We start from the raw sequence: 11,723 nt of genomic DNA, 5'->3' as shown, positions 1-11,723 counted from the left end.
TTTGAAGACTTAGTTTCCTTGGTGGTTTCTTTTGGTACAGAGGAGTTGGATAGCAGTGCTACAGTTTTTGATACTCTGTATGTTGATATGAGCTTTGGAGTTGATTCGCATGATATGGATGGTAATATTCAAGAGACTAGTAACCTTGAGGATACTCCTTTAGATGGTCCATCAAAGGAAGTTTGTAGGATATAGTCTAGCCAGTGCCATCATGTGTCTAGTCAGTTGAGAGTTAGTGAGTGAGACATTGGTATTTCTTGCCAACATTTCAATGCTGTTCATCAATTGTTAGCAGTTTATGGATGGGGTTCTCCTACTAGTGATGAACAGGGAGGCAGTTATCTTTCCTTGACAGAGTTCCACTCTTTATGGGAGGCTTTTCGGATTCTGAGACAGGATTATATGCAGTTGGTATCTGATAGGGATTATCTTATGGAGTGGGACAGTACAACATATGATGCATTGTTGGCCAAGGAAGATGAGGTGAGTGAGCTTACTCAATAGCTTGAGGTGACTTCTGAGATTCTTGAGAGTACACAATTGGCTTTCAAGGAGTCACTGTTTCATTTGGCTAAGGTGACCATGGAGTTAGAGAAACTACAGTCTTTACCAGATTCTGTACAATCACAAGCTGTGGTGTCCAGTGATTTGAGGATGTCCATGGTCGAGATTGTCAAAGACAGTGGAGATGGGGATGCATCCATCCTTGATACTAACATTGGCATATCAGGTTCATCCCCACTAAAGTCAGGTTCAGTTGAGTTGGGTGCTGCAATAGATTGTTGTGGTATGCCTGACATGGTGGTGACCTCTAGTACTAATGGCATAAAAATTAAAGATATTGTATCAAAGACCATGTGTGATGTTGGTGAGCCAACAGTTGGCATGGTTCCTGCTAGTAATACTACTCCCTTGGCGATGTCTTCAGAGGTAGTAGTCAGTTCCAACTTGGTTAGTGATCGATTGAAGTTAGTTACATCTGGATTGCAGTCTGAGCCACTAATTGAGATTGGCACATTCTATCAACATTACATTGTGAGGTATGCTCATCAATTCACCTTTCATGACCATGTTGATGAGATGATGATACAGAGATGTACTTTGGTTCCTAGTGCTAATCATCAGTTATGGGACAGTTTGATGCCTCAGGATGAGAGTTGTGATGGGTACGATATGGTGATAGGTTCTACAGTTGATAGCTTGATAATACATGACTTAGAGCAGGAGTTTTGGAGTGATGCTTCAGCGGGTGTTGTTATTGATTCTACTCCTTTGGCTCTGACATCTCCTGACTTAGCTGGTGATTAGTCATAGTGGGTTGTATCACTTGTTCATGGTGAGCTGTTGACTAAGGTTGGTTTTTTTTTATCAACATTATATTGCAGGGTATGTACATCAGTTAACATTTGATCCTGGTGTTGAGGAGTTGATGGCAGGAAAAATTGGTTTGGTTTCCATTTCTTGCTCTTTATCTTGTAATGTCTTTTCACCATCAGTAGTGCATGGGAGTTATGGTTATGAGATAGTGGCCAGTGATTTATAGAGTTGTGTTGACTACAAGAGTTGTACAGTGTGTGGATTCTCCCTACTTGGTATAGTTTCATTCTAGAGCGTTCACCATTGTTGCAGAGTTGGATTGTACATTCCGTATAGGCCAGTGGGATGCGTTGATGGTATTTAGTATGTTGGTAGTTTGATTTGTCCACTTTACTTGGGTTTTGATGTTCTAAGAGTTTGTGTCTCGTGGGTTTCTGACTATGGCAGTGGTGATTTTGGAGTTTGGTTGAGCTATAATTGTCAGTTTGATTATGGATTCCTCTTGGTCATATTGCAGAGGATATTGCAGGAGCCTGTGTTAATTGGCAGTAGTATAGTTCATGACTACATTTGGGATCCAGGTGGATTGATTGGTTTATTGTTCAGCCATTGCTTGAGGACAAGCAATATTTGGGAGGGGAGGACTTGTCATGTCCCCTTTTTAAATAATTAAAAATAATAATCTTTGCTAAGGTAGGCAGGCCCAAAAAGGCAAAGTTTAAGCAAAAGGGGATAATATTTGGAAGAAAATGGACTAATAAATGAAAATTATTATTAAAATATGTTTTATTAACCCCTCTTGGACGTGAGTCAGGGTTATGCCCTCTTTTAAGGGGTTTGGAGGCATTTTGGGCTGATTCCAAAACTTGATTTTTGCTCATTACTTTGTTGTTCTTCAGAGGCTGCCAAACCTGTGGAGAAAGAGACCCAAGAACGAGAGTTTGAAAGTTTCTAGGAAGGCTAAGGATGAGATTTTTAAGCCATTCCATGTGCATGCTCATGCAGAGTTTTCCTTTGTGCTGAACAGTGCAGATTTGTGGGTTTTCGGATGTGTTTTTGTAAGAGTTTGGTGTTTCCGGTTGAGTATTTCATATCAGTTTGGGTTGCTGTTGTATTTTAGACTTTTAGATGTTAAAATAGAGCTGAATATATTTATTTGGTCATGATTATACTTTTGTGATAGATTATTAGTGTTTTTATGGTGTTTTCGGGCTATTCTGTGTTGTTTTTGGGAGCCCGATGAGCATTGTTTTTATCCTCCGTTTGGGAGCTGTTGTGTAAATTTTATACAGATCTAGAAATGTTATTTTGTAGTCTATTATGCTGCTGAAATTTCTACAAAAATGTCCATTTTAAGATTTATTAATAATATGTGAAGCTGTGAAGTTTTTGGCACTATTTTGGGCATACCTGATTTGGGGTTTATTAAGGAATTGGTGGATCTTTGAAATATTGGTTGTTTGATTTTAAAGATCTGATTAGAGGCTTGAAATATCATATAAAATCAAAGAAAGGGACATTTCAATAACTTCTTCCAAACTTAATGTCTTTTTATCCCTAGGTTATCTGCATATACTAGACACTTAGTAGTATCTCCCTTTAACCTTGCTAGTGAAAATACTCAATAATCTATCCATACCAACTTGATCTTTTTGTTGTTATTTTGTTAGGAACCACATAAAATCACGATGTTGACATTAACAAAAAACATAGTCATGAATGTAACACATCATCATAATAATGATCTAATCATGTTTCAACAATACTCCCTCATAGAATTATCATCAACATTCATGCTTCCAATAGAAATATTACAATGATGTTTTCTTCTTAGTTGATGCTGATCATACATATGCTCAAGCTGCTATTCCAAGGGTCAAATGGCTCAAGCCATTTCCCTATGAAATCAATGTGGATGAGGCATCAAAAACCATCATAATACTATTGGAAAAGGACATAGATAAGAGTACAAACTCATTTGGCGATTATGAGGAAGCTAAGTCAAGAATTGCAATAGACTTAAAGACAACTTTTGTGGTAAGAAAGAAAAGAAATCCTGTGAAGAAGCTCAAGGAAAGATTTGGTGAAGGGGGAGATGAAGAAGAAGAAGATGAAAAAGAAGATGATGAAGAAGATCAACCAATCCAAGCCCCACTTGCACTTACACAAGGTCAAGGAGACAACCAAGAAGAAGTAGAACATGATGAAGGTGCCATGGAAGAAGAAGTCAAGGAAGCACCTAAACCAATAGAAAAGAAGAAGAGGAAAGCTAAGGAGCCAACAATGAGTAAACCAAAGAAAGTTGTGAAACCCACACAACAAAAGCCAGTAGTACCTATTACTAGGGATAGCATAAGGGCAACTGCAAAGAAGACACAAGAAGTTGAGAATCCCAAAGGTAAAATAACTATTTCTACTACAGAGTAGAGTAAGCAAGATTAAAAAAAGAGAAGAAAGTATGTAGTTCCAGTTGAGTCAGATGAGAAGAGGAAAAAATTAGATGACAACAATTAATTCCAAGTGGTTAGCCATAGTCCCTCTTCTGATTTAGAAAACTTGTGTGACAACATAAAGAATAATTCAAATTTATTAGGGTTCACACATGTTGAGTTTGATAAACTTGGAATGCTAGACATGAATAAGGTGGAAGAGTCTGTATATGAGATGATGACCACATTTAAGACCACTCCTATTGAGATTTCCAACTCATTACTCAAAAGTCTATATGATAGAGTTGAGCAGATGTGGCAATACAATTTAACAACTAAAAGACAAATAAGGGAGACTAGTCTAGCAAGAGTAATGACAAATTTGGATAAGTCAACAATGACTAAAGACATAAACAAGTATAAGGGGAGATTTTCTCCAAAATATAGAGCTTTCAATATTTTACAGAATAATATTGAGGAGGCTATCAAACAGAGCACCCAGATATGGAAAGTTGTCTATGGGTTGATAATAGTAAAGGCCACTAAACAAGCACTTGAAGAGGTTGGTGAAGAAAAAGATGATCAAGAGGTAGTAGATATTTCTAAGGATGTATTTTTTAAGGATGGATAGAAGGGAGGCACAAAGAAGGAAGTAGATGAAGAGGCTATAGCTGAAGTTGAGAAACATGATGAACAAAATGTATGTGAGGTACAAATGCCAAGTGCTAGTCCCCCTCATGTGGATCAAGCAAGTCAGTAGGGCACAATAAAGATAAAGGATGTTTTTGATAACATAGTTCAAAAAATCAATCCTTTGACAGAGGAAGACTTGAAAAAGATATTACAAGATTATACTTTAGCTGAAAAATTATGCACTAATCCTGTATTAATAAGCACAACTGAGATTGATTAATTGTCAATAGAGGAAAATAAAATTGACACATCTAGTGTGCCCCCTACATCTATAGAGACAAAAGGTACAAATGGACTATAGGGTGTCACCATTGAAACACATGTTTCAATGCCCATTTTGGTATACCAAGTGAAGGACATAGTGACATCAAATGTTAGCACATTAGTGTCGAATGCTTCAATGCAAACAATTTTGATAATTGAGCAAGATGGGATACAAGTCCATATAGGTTAGGAAGTCAAGTCCTGCACCTATCTCAAGAACAAGGTGAAGCTTTGATAGAAGAGAAGGAAACTAATAGGATTGAAGAGTCAGTTTTGAATACAAAAGCAGAGGAATAAATAACAATTCAAACATTGGTTACCCTACCAATCTCTGCATCCCCTATTCCTAGTCAAACACTTTACAGGCCAAGTGTAGATATTACACCATTACAATCATCAAGGCCTAGTCCTAATACATCTAAGATCAGAGAAGGAACATCTTATGGAGATGTCAACTTAGATGAGGTGATTGAACTTCCAAAGTTTGATCTTACAACAATCACCATAGAAGAAATCACCAAGAGTTACTTAGAAGGGACCATAAGGAAAGACAACTTCTACATGACATCAAATAAATATTTCTTGATGCATTTAGCCTCCCAATACCTAATGAGGAAAATCCTATTATTGAGCAATTGACAAAAATAGATGATAAGATTAGTGATGCAGATCTAGATAGAAATACTAAACTTCTAGAATGTTCTAAGAAAAAGTTTCAAACAAAGGTTAATGAAAAAATTTCTAGTGCCATTGCACTATGATAAGTTGACTTAGCAACTAGGATGGAGAGTGTAAAGAGGGTGTTAGAGAATACATTTTCTCTATACACAAAACTTTGTGATGTGAATTTATTGACACAAGGAGTTCAGAGGGCCACTAACTAGCTACAAGGAGACCTAAAAACAACAAGTAACATTCTTAAGTTGTCTCTTGGTCAAGGCCAGACTCATTTTCAAAGATTGTTATCTGCTCAATGTTAGCTAGCTACATTACATGCACAAGATTCAAACATTCAGGATACCTTGATAAGTATTCAATCCATGTTGACCCCTCACATGGAGGTGTTTCACAAGTAACTAGCCATCACGAAAACATTGATGAAGAAAAATTCTCATCTTTCCACTCATGATGGCTTAGTAGACCTTGTTGTAGAGCTAGATGTTCAATTTCAATCTCTAGAGGCAGTGTGTAACAATTGGGATGCAACACTCAAGATTATAGTGGAGGTCCTAAAATATTTTTGGACAAACATATTATTAGTATACCACCTATGACATAAGTGTCAAAAAAGGTAGATATAGAAAAAAGGGGGATTGAGACAAAATAGAGAGAATACACAAAGGGAGAGTAAATGAAGAAAAAAAGGAAGATAACAATTCAACAAATTTACTCAATAGGAGTATTAGATTCAGATACAACAATGAACAATCAACTCAGGAGGAGTTATGAAGTTTTGAGGTATGACTGACAAGCTATCTGTTTTTGCAAAATTTTAACATTTTGAAATTTTGTATGCAAGCCAAGTAAAGAATATAGATTAATTGAGTTATGCTCATAATTTAAGGTTATATATGCATGACAAAGTGTTTTTTTTACTCATGTCAAAGGGGGGGATTGCTAATCTCACTTTGGTTTTGACATATGAGTGACAATAAACTTAAGTCATTACTTAATAGTACTTCATGCATGGTGAGCATAAGATGTTAGATAATGCATGCCGAGAAAAATATACAGTATGTGCTGAGTAGACAGTTAGTGTCGAGTCACTCTAGTGATGAGAAAGATAATACATGTTGAGTGATTTAGATGCTGAGTGAATAGTGGATGCCAAGTCATTCAGAGGATGAGTTACAATATTGAAGATGCAACAGATGCTGAGCATCATAGGCTTCAAGTATCGAGTAAATAGTTTTGGACATAGTTGTTTGTAATGGCACAAAATCCTATATAAACCATTTTTGGGCCAACTTAAGGATTGTTTTACAATTCTAGAAGATATATATGAAGGTATATTATGAATCCTTATGTAGTGCATACAACCAATCAGATTAAGGGATATTCTAAGTGGAAAAATGGGTGAATCACAATTGTTGATTCCTACCTAACCCTAGGTCACCTAAGTCTTCTTAAAGAGGGAAAACCCTAAAGACTTTGTATGTGTCAATGAGAAGAGAAGGGTGAATTCTAAGTATAGAGATAGCATTCATGGTGACTGTTGGCCAAAACTGCCTTCCCACCAAGGATTGAATTCAAAATATTTAAACCCACCCAATGATCACAAGATTTAATTTCATATTATATTTCAAATCCTAGAGTGGTGGTTAGACCTACTGTCCTAGATAATAATATCAATTGGCAAGTCTTTGAATATGATGTACAAATTGTAAGTTTCTTGCAGAATGAAGTAGAGTTCTCAAATAGAAATCAATTGAGATTGAATGACTAGTATGGTGATCAAATCATCAACCTTAGCTCCAATAAGTTGCATAAGGGTCTTATTACCTTAGAGAGCATCTTCAATCTTGATGATCAAGCAAGGGATATAAGCATGAATCTTGCTACAAACAAAGATGGTCATATGCTAGTTGTAGTTGCTAATGGAAGGATGCTAAACATGGGGAAGTTATGTTCTAAAATTGAAAAAGAAGATTTTGTTCATCTATGTCAAGAATTGAATGATGTATTTTCTTGGACATATGATGATTTAAAGGGTTTTGACCGCAATCTATTTCAACATACTATAGATTTAGTTGATAATTTCAAGCCTATTAGGCAAAAAAAGAGGTCAGTGAATCCCAAGATTGAGCCATTAATGATAAAAGAGCTATCCAAATTGATTGAGGCTAATATCATATTCCTTATTAAGTATTCTTCTTGGGTAGCAAACCTTGTCCCTGTTAGAAAAAAAAATGGAGAAATCAGACTATGTGTGGACTTTAGGGATCTTAACCAAGCCTCCCTTAAAGATCATCATCCCCTTCCTTCCATGGAACATATATTGTCTAAGGTTAGTGGTTTAGAGAGATTCTCTTTCTTAAATGAATTCTTGGGTTATAACCAAGTGCCAGTCAAAGAGGTTGACAAATATAAGACTATTTTTACTACCAAATGGGGCACCTATGTGTATAGTAAAATGCATTTTGAACTAACAAATGTAGGTGCCAAATTTCAAATGGTGATGGAGATGGCCTTCAAAAACATGATTGAAAGGTTTGTGTTGGTTTAACTTGATGATATCATAGTGTATTCAAAGAATGTAGTAGATCATTTTGGTCATCTCAGACAAGTATTTATAAGATGTAGAGAGTATGGAGTATCTTTGAATTCAAGAAAATGTGTCTTTGCCACTAATCAAGGGAAGTTGTTAGCATTGTATCCAAGGATGGTCTCACCATTAATCTAGAAAGAACAAAGGAAATACTTGCTCTTTCCCTTCCTAGTCACAAGAAGGGTCTACAAAGTTTTCTTGATAGAATAATTTTTGTGAGGAGATTTATTCCTAACTTAGCTACTATGGTGAAACCTCTTACAACTATGCTTAAAAATAATCTGGTCTTTTCATTGACCAAGGAAGGGAAAGAAAGTTTTGAAGAGATCAAAGAAGCCATAGCCTCAACCCCTACTCTCATCAATTCAAATTTTGATAAGGATTTCATTCTTTACATGTTAGGAGGTGAGTCAAGTATTCCTGCCATTTTGACTTAATTGAATGATAAGAATGAAGAACAACCTATTGATTTCTTTAGTGAAGGGACGAAGGAGTATGAAAATAAGTACAACTATATGGAAAAGCAAGCCCTTGCAATCATAATAGCTTTGAAGAAATTTAGACAACTTCTGTCTCATAACAAGATCCACTTATTGGTCCCTCACACAAGTGTTAAGGATTTCCTATTGAGCAAAGATATTAATGAGAAAAGAGTAGGTTGGATCACTAAGGTGATGAAGTATGATGTGGATATCTAGGTTACCAAACTAGTAAGAGGGAAAGGGTTGTTCAAGCAGATGATCTCATCTCAAGAAGTAATAGATGAAGAAGTTGCTTTAGTATTGCTAGAACAATAGGAGGTGAGAGATGACAATCCAAGGAGTTGGATAGATGACATGAAGACCTTCTTAGCTGGGAATGGATTCCTCAAGGGTTGGATAAAGCTAAAAGGAGATAGTTCAGATTGAAGTCCATCCCCTATGCTATAGTTGATGGTGTTCATTTTAGGAAGGATTTCAATGGAGGTTTGCTAAGATGTATTGATGCAAACCAAGTAGAGAGAATGATTAGGGAGCTTCATGATGTTTCTGATGGTGGCCACTTTTCAACAAGAACCACTGCAATGAAGATCATGAGAGCTAGTTACTACTAGCCATCCTTGTTCCATGACTGCCACAAATATGTAAGAAAACATGAAAAGTGTTCTTTCTTCTCAAGTAAAAAAAGACTTGCAACCCTTCCACTTCATCCCATCTACATCAATCAACCCTTTGCTCAATGGGGATTAGATTTCATAGGTCCCATTAATCCACCTTCTAGCTCTCGTCACAGGTGAATTTTGGCTACAATGGATTACTTTACAAGGTGGATAGAGGAAGTAACCTTGAAGGATTCTATTGAGGCTTTAGTAGTGGAATTCCTTAATGGAATTGTTACCAGATTTGGTGCTCCTCCCACTATAATTTTAGGCAATGCAAAATCATTTGAAGGATCTCAGATTTGTGCATGGGCAATTGATCATGGCATTTACTTGAGCACATCTTCCAGTTGCTACCCTCAAGGTAATGGTTTGGTTGAGTCCTCCAATAAGAATTTGATTAGAATCATCAAGAGGACTATTGAAGATAATTAAAGATGTTGGCAATAGAAATTAAGAATGACCTTGTGGGCTAATAGAATAACACCTAAGACAGCTATTAGAAACTCTCCTTTCATGTTAGTGCATGGCAGAGAAGCTAGACTTCCTATTTCATTAGAGTTTCCATCCCTAGAGCTAGCTCATTAGTTGGAAGTACTTTAAAGTGATGCTATGTCTATAAGAATGACAAAGTCGATGGAGCTAGAGGAGAGAATAAATCAGGTTGCATAGACCTTGGAGACACATCAACAACATATGAAGAGGAACTTTGATAAGAAAGCTAAGGTCATAAATTTCAAAGAATGTGATCTTGTTCTCAAATGGGATGCAAATAGGGGAAAAGTAGGGAGACACTCAAAATTTGATGCCTTATGGAGTAGTCCCTATGTGATTATCAATTTTAAATGGGCCAATGCTTTCCACTTAAGTAAACCTAATGATGAAATTTTGCCTATTCTAGTCAATGGAATATATCGCAAGCCCTATTTCTAAGAAAAAGATGATGTTCTTGTCCATAGTTAGAGTAGTTTCTTTCTATCTTTTCCTATTTTCCAAGAAGTGCTGAGCATATTTTTTTTGTAGAAGAGTTTCTTGGTTCTAGTTTTGTAGAGTTGTAGAGATAGAAGGGCATGTTTTATGGCTCAGAATGTGGCAAAGGTGATGAATTTGATGAGTTTTCATAGTTTTAGAGACTCCATAGCCTAATGGATCTTTTAATTGTCACTGGTCATATGAAAAGTAGGTTTACATCCCCCTTGAGTTGCCAAAAATGTTGGCCAAAAGTGCACTCTTGCTAAGGATTGAATTCAATATATTTAAACCCACCCAATGGTCACAAGATCCAATTTCATATTATGTTTCAAATCTCAAAGCCATGATAGAATGGTATGGTCCCAATCTTATGATAGCTCATGTATTGGAAGATCATCAGATGAATCAAGTAGAGATAAGATACTATGAGGCTCCTATTGGTTAGGTTTTTGTGACATCACAGACAGTTGAGGGATCATAAGTCAAAGAATGGTCTTGCCCAATGTTATGATAGTAATTGATCATAAGATCGTAGGTGTTGTGACTTCTTCTTCTGAGGACATGAAGTACAGGCTTGGCATAGCATTAGGTTTTCATAATATCAGAGACCTTGTAGGATTATGAGCAAAAATGATATGTGTTTTGACGCCACAAAAGTAAACGATTTTAGGATTGCGAGGTTGACTTCCTAGGTTGTTGATGCTACAAAGGAGAAGGTTGGTTGTATAATCTTAGAGTTGTAAAGTCTCAAGCACAAGAAAGGATGCCTCCCAAGGTCACAATAAAAGATAGGTAAACCCTGATCATAGGATCACAAGGGTTATTTCCATGACTGCCGATATCACAATGGATTGTGATCGTAAGATTGTAAAGGTCAAATCAACCATGTCTATCACATTGCAAGGGGAGAATAATGACACCACGAACCTATGATAGGGGTATTATTATTTCATCATTCTATCATGAGATCATAGGACTTGTTTCTATCAAAGGATTGTAAAGAGAATGAAGGATGGACTTGATGCTATGAGGTATAGGAAATCATAAGATTGTAGAAGTTAGGGTACGAACAAAAGGTGACATGAAGGGTTTTGACCACAATTTACACTCATAGGATCGTGAGTTCCAATGTTGACCAAAAACATATGAATATTTTCACCTGCTAAGCTAGAAAATGAGGAGTTCTTAACCAATTAGGTAGTGGGAAAGGTACAGAGAAACAATTGAACACGATTGATCGATGCTCTTCTATCTAATTTGGAATGTTGACGATAGAGGAAACAACTCTTTGATGATAGATCTAATATTTTTGATCTCTTGCAACCACTTTCATCATTCCCAGGCCTGATAAATGCAAAAGAACACTCCATCACCACGTGTTGATCCATCTACTCAGTCAGAAGACTAATGGTTGCTGTTCTTGTCCTCTTAGAAATTATTTGGTGGATAAGTGATCTTCTTGCATTTGGATTTGCATTGTGATAAGATCTTTTCTAGTTTTGTAATAATTATTCTCTCTAAATTTGAATGTAGTGGTTGAATTTTATCTTTGGGTGGAAGCTATCTAAGTTATGCTTACACTATAAAACTAGATCTTGTACTCTTTCTTAGGGTTGGATATTCTCTATTTCTTTGGTAGTTC

This window comes from Cupressus sempervirens, chromosome 11 (assembly GCF_028749045.1).
Source record: "Cupressus sempervirens isolate cs-2001-9-10 chromosome 11, ASM2874904v1, whole genome shotgun sequence".
In the NCBI taxonomy this organism is placed as follows: domain Eukaryota; kingdom Viridiplantae; phylum Streptophyta; class Pinopsida; order Cupressales; family Cupressaceae; genus Cupressus; species Cupressus sempervirens.
The sequence above is the reverse complement of the archived record's forward strand: the minus strand, read 5'-3'. Positions refer to the sequence as shown.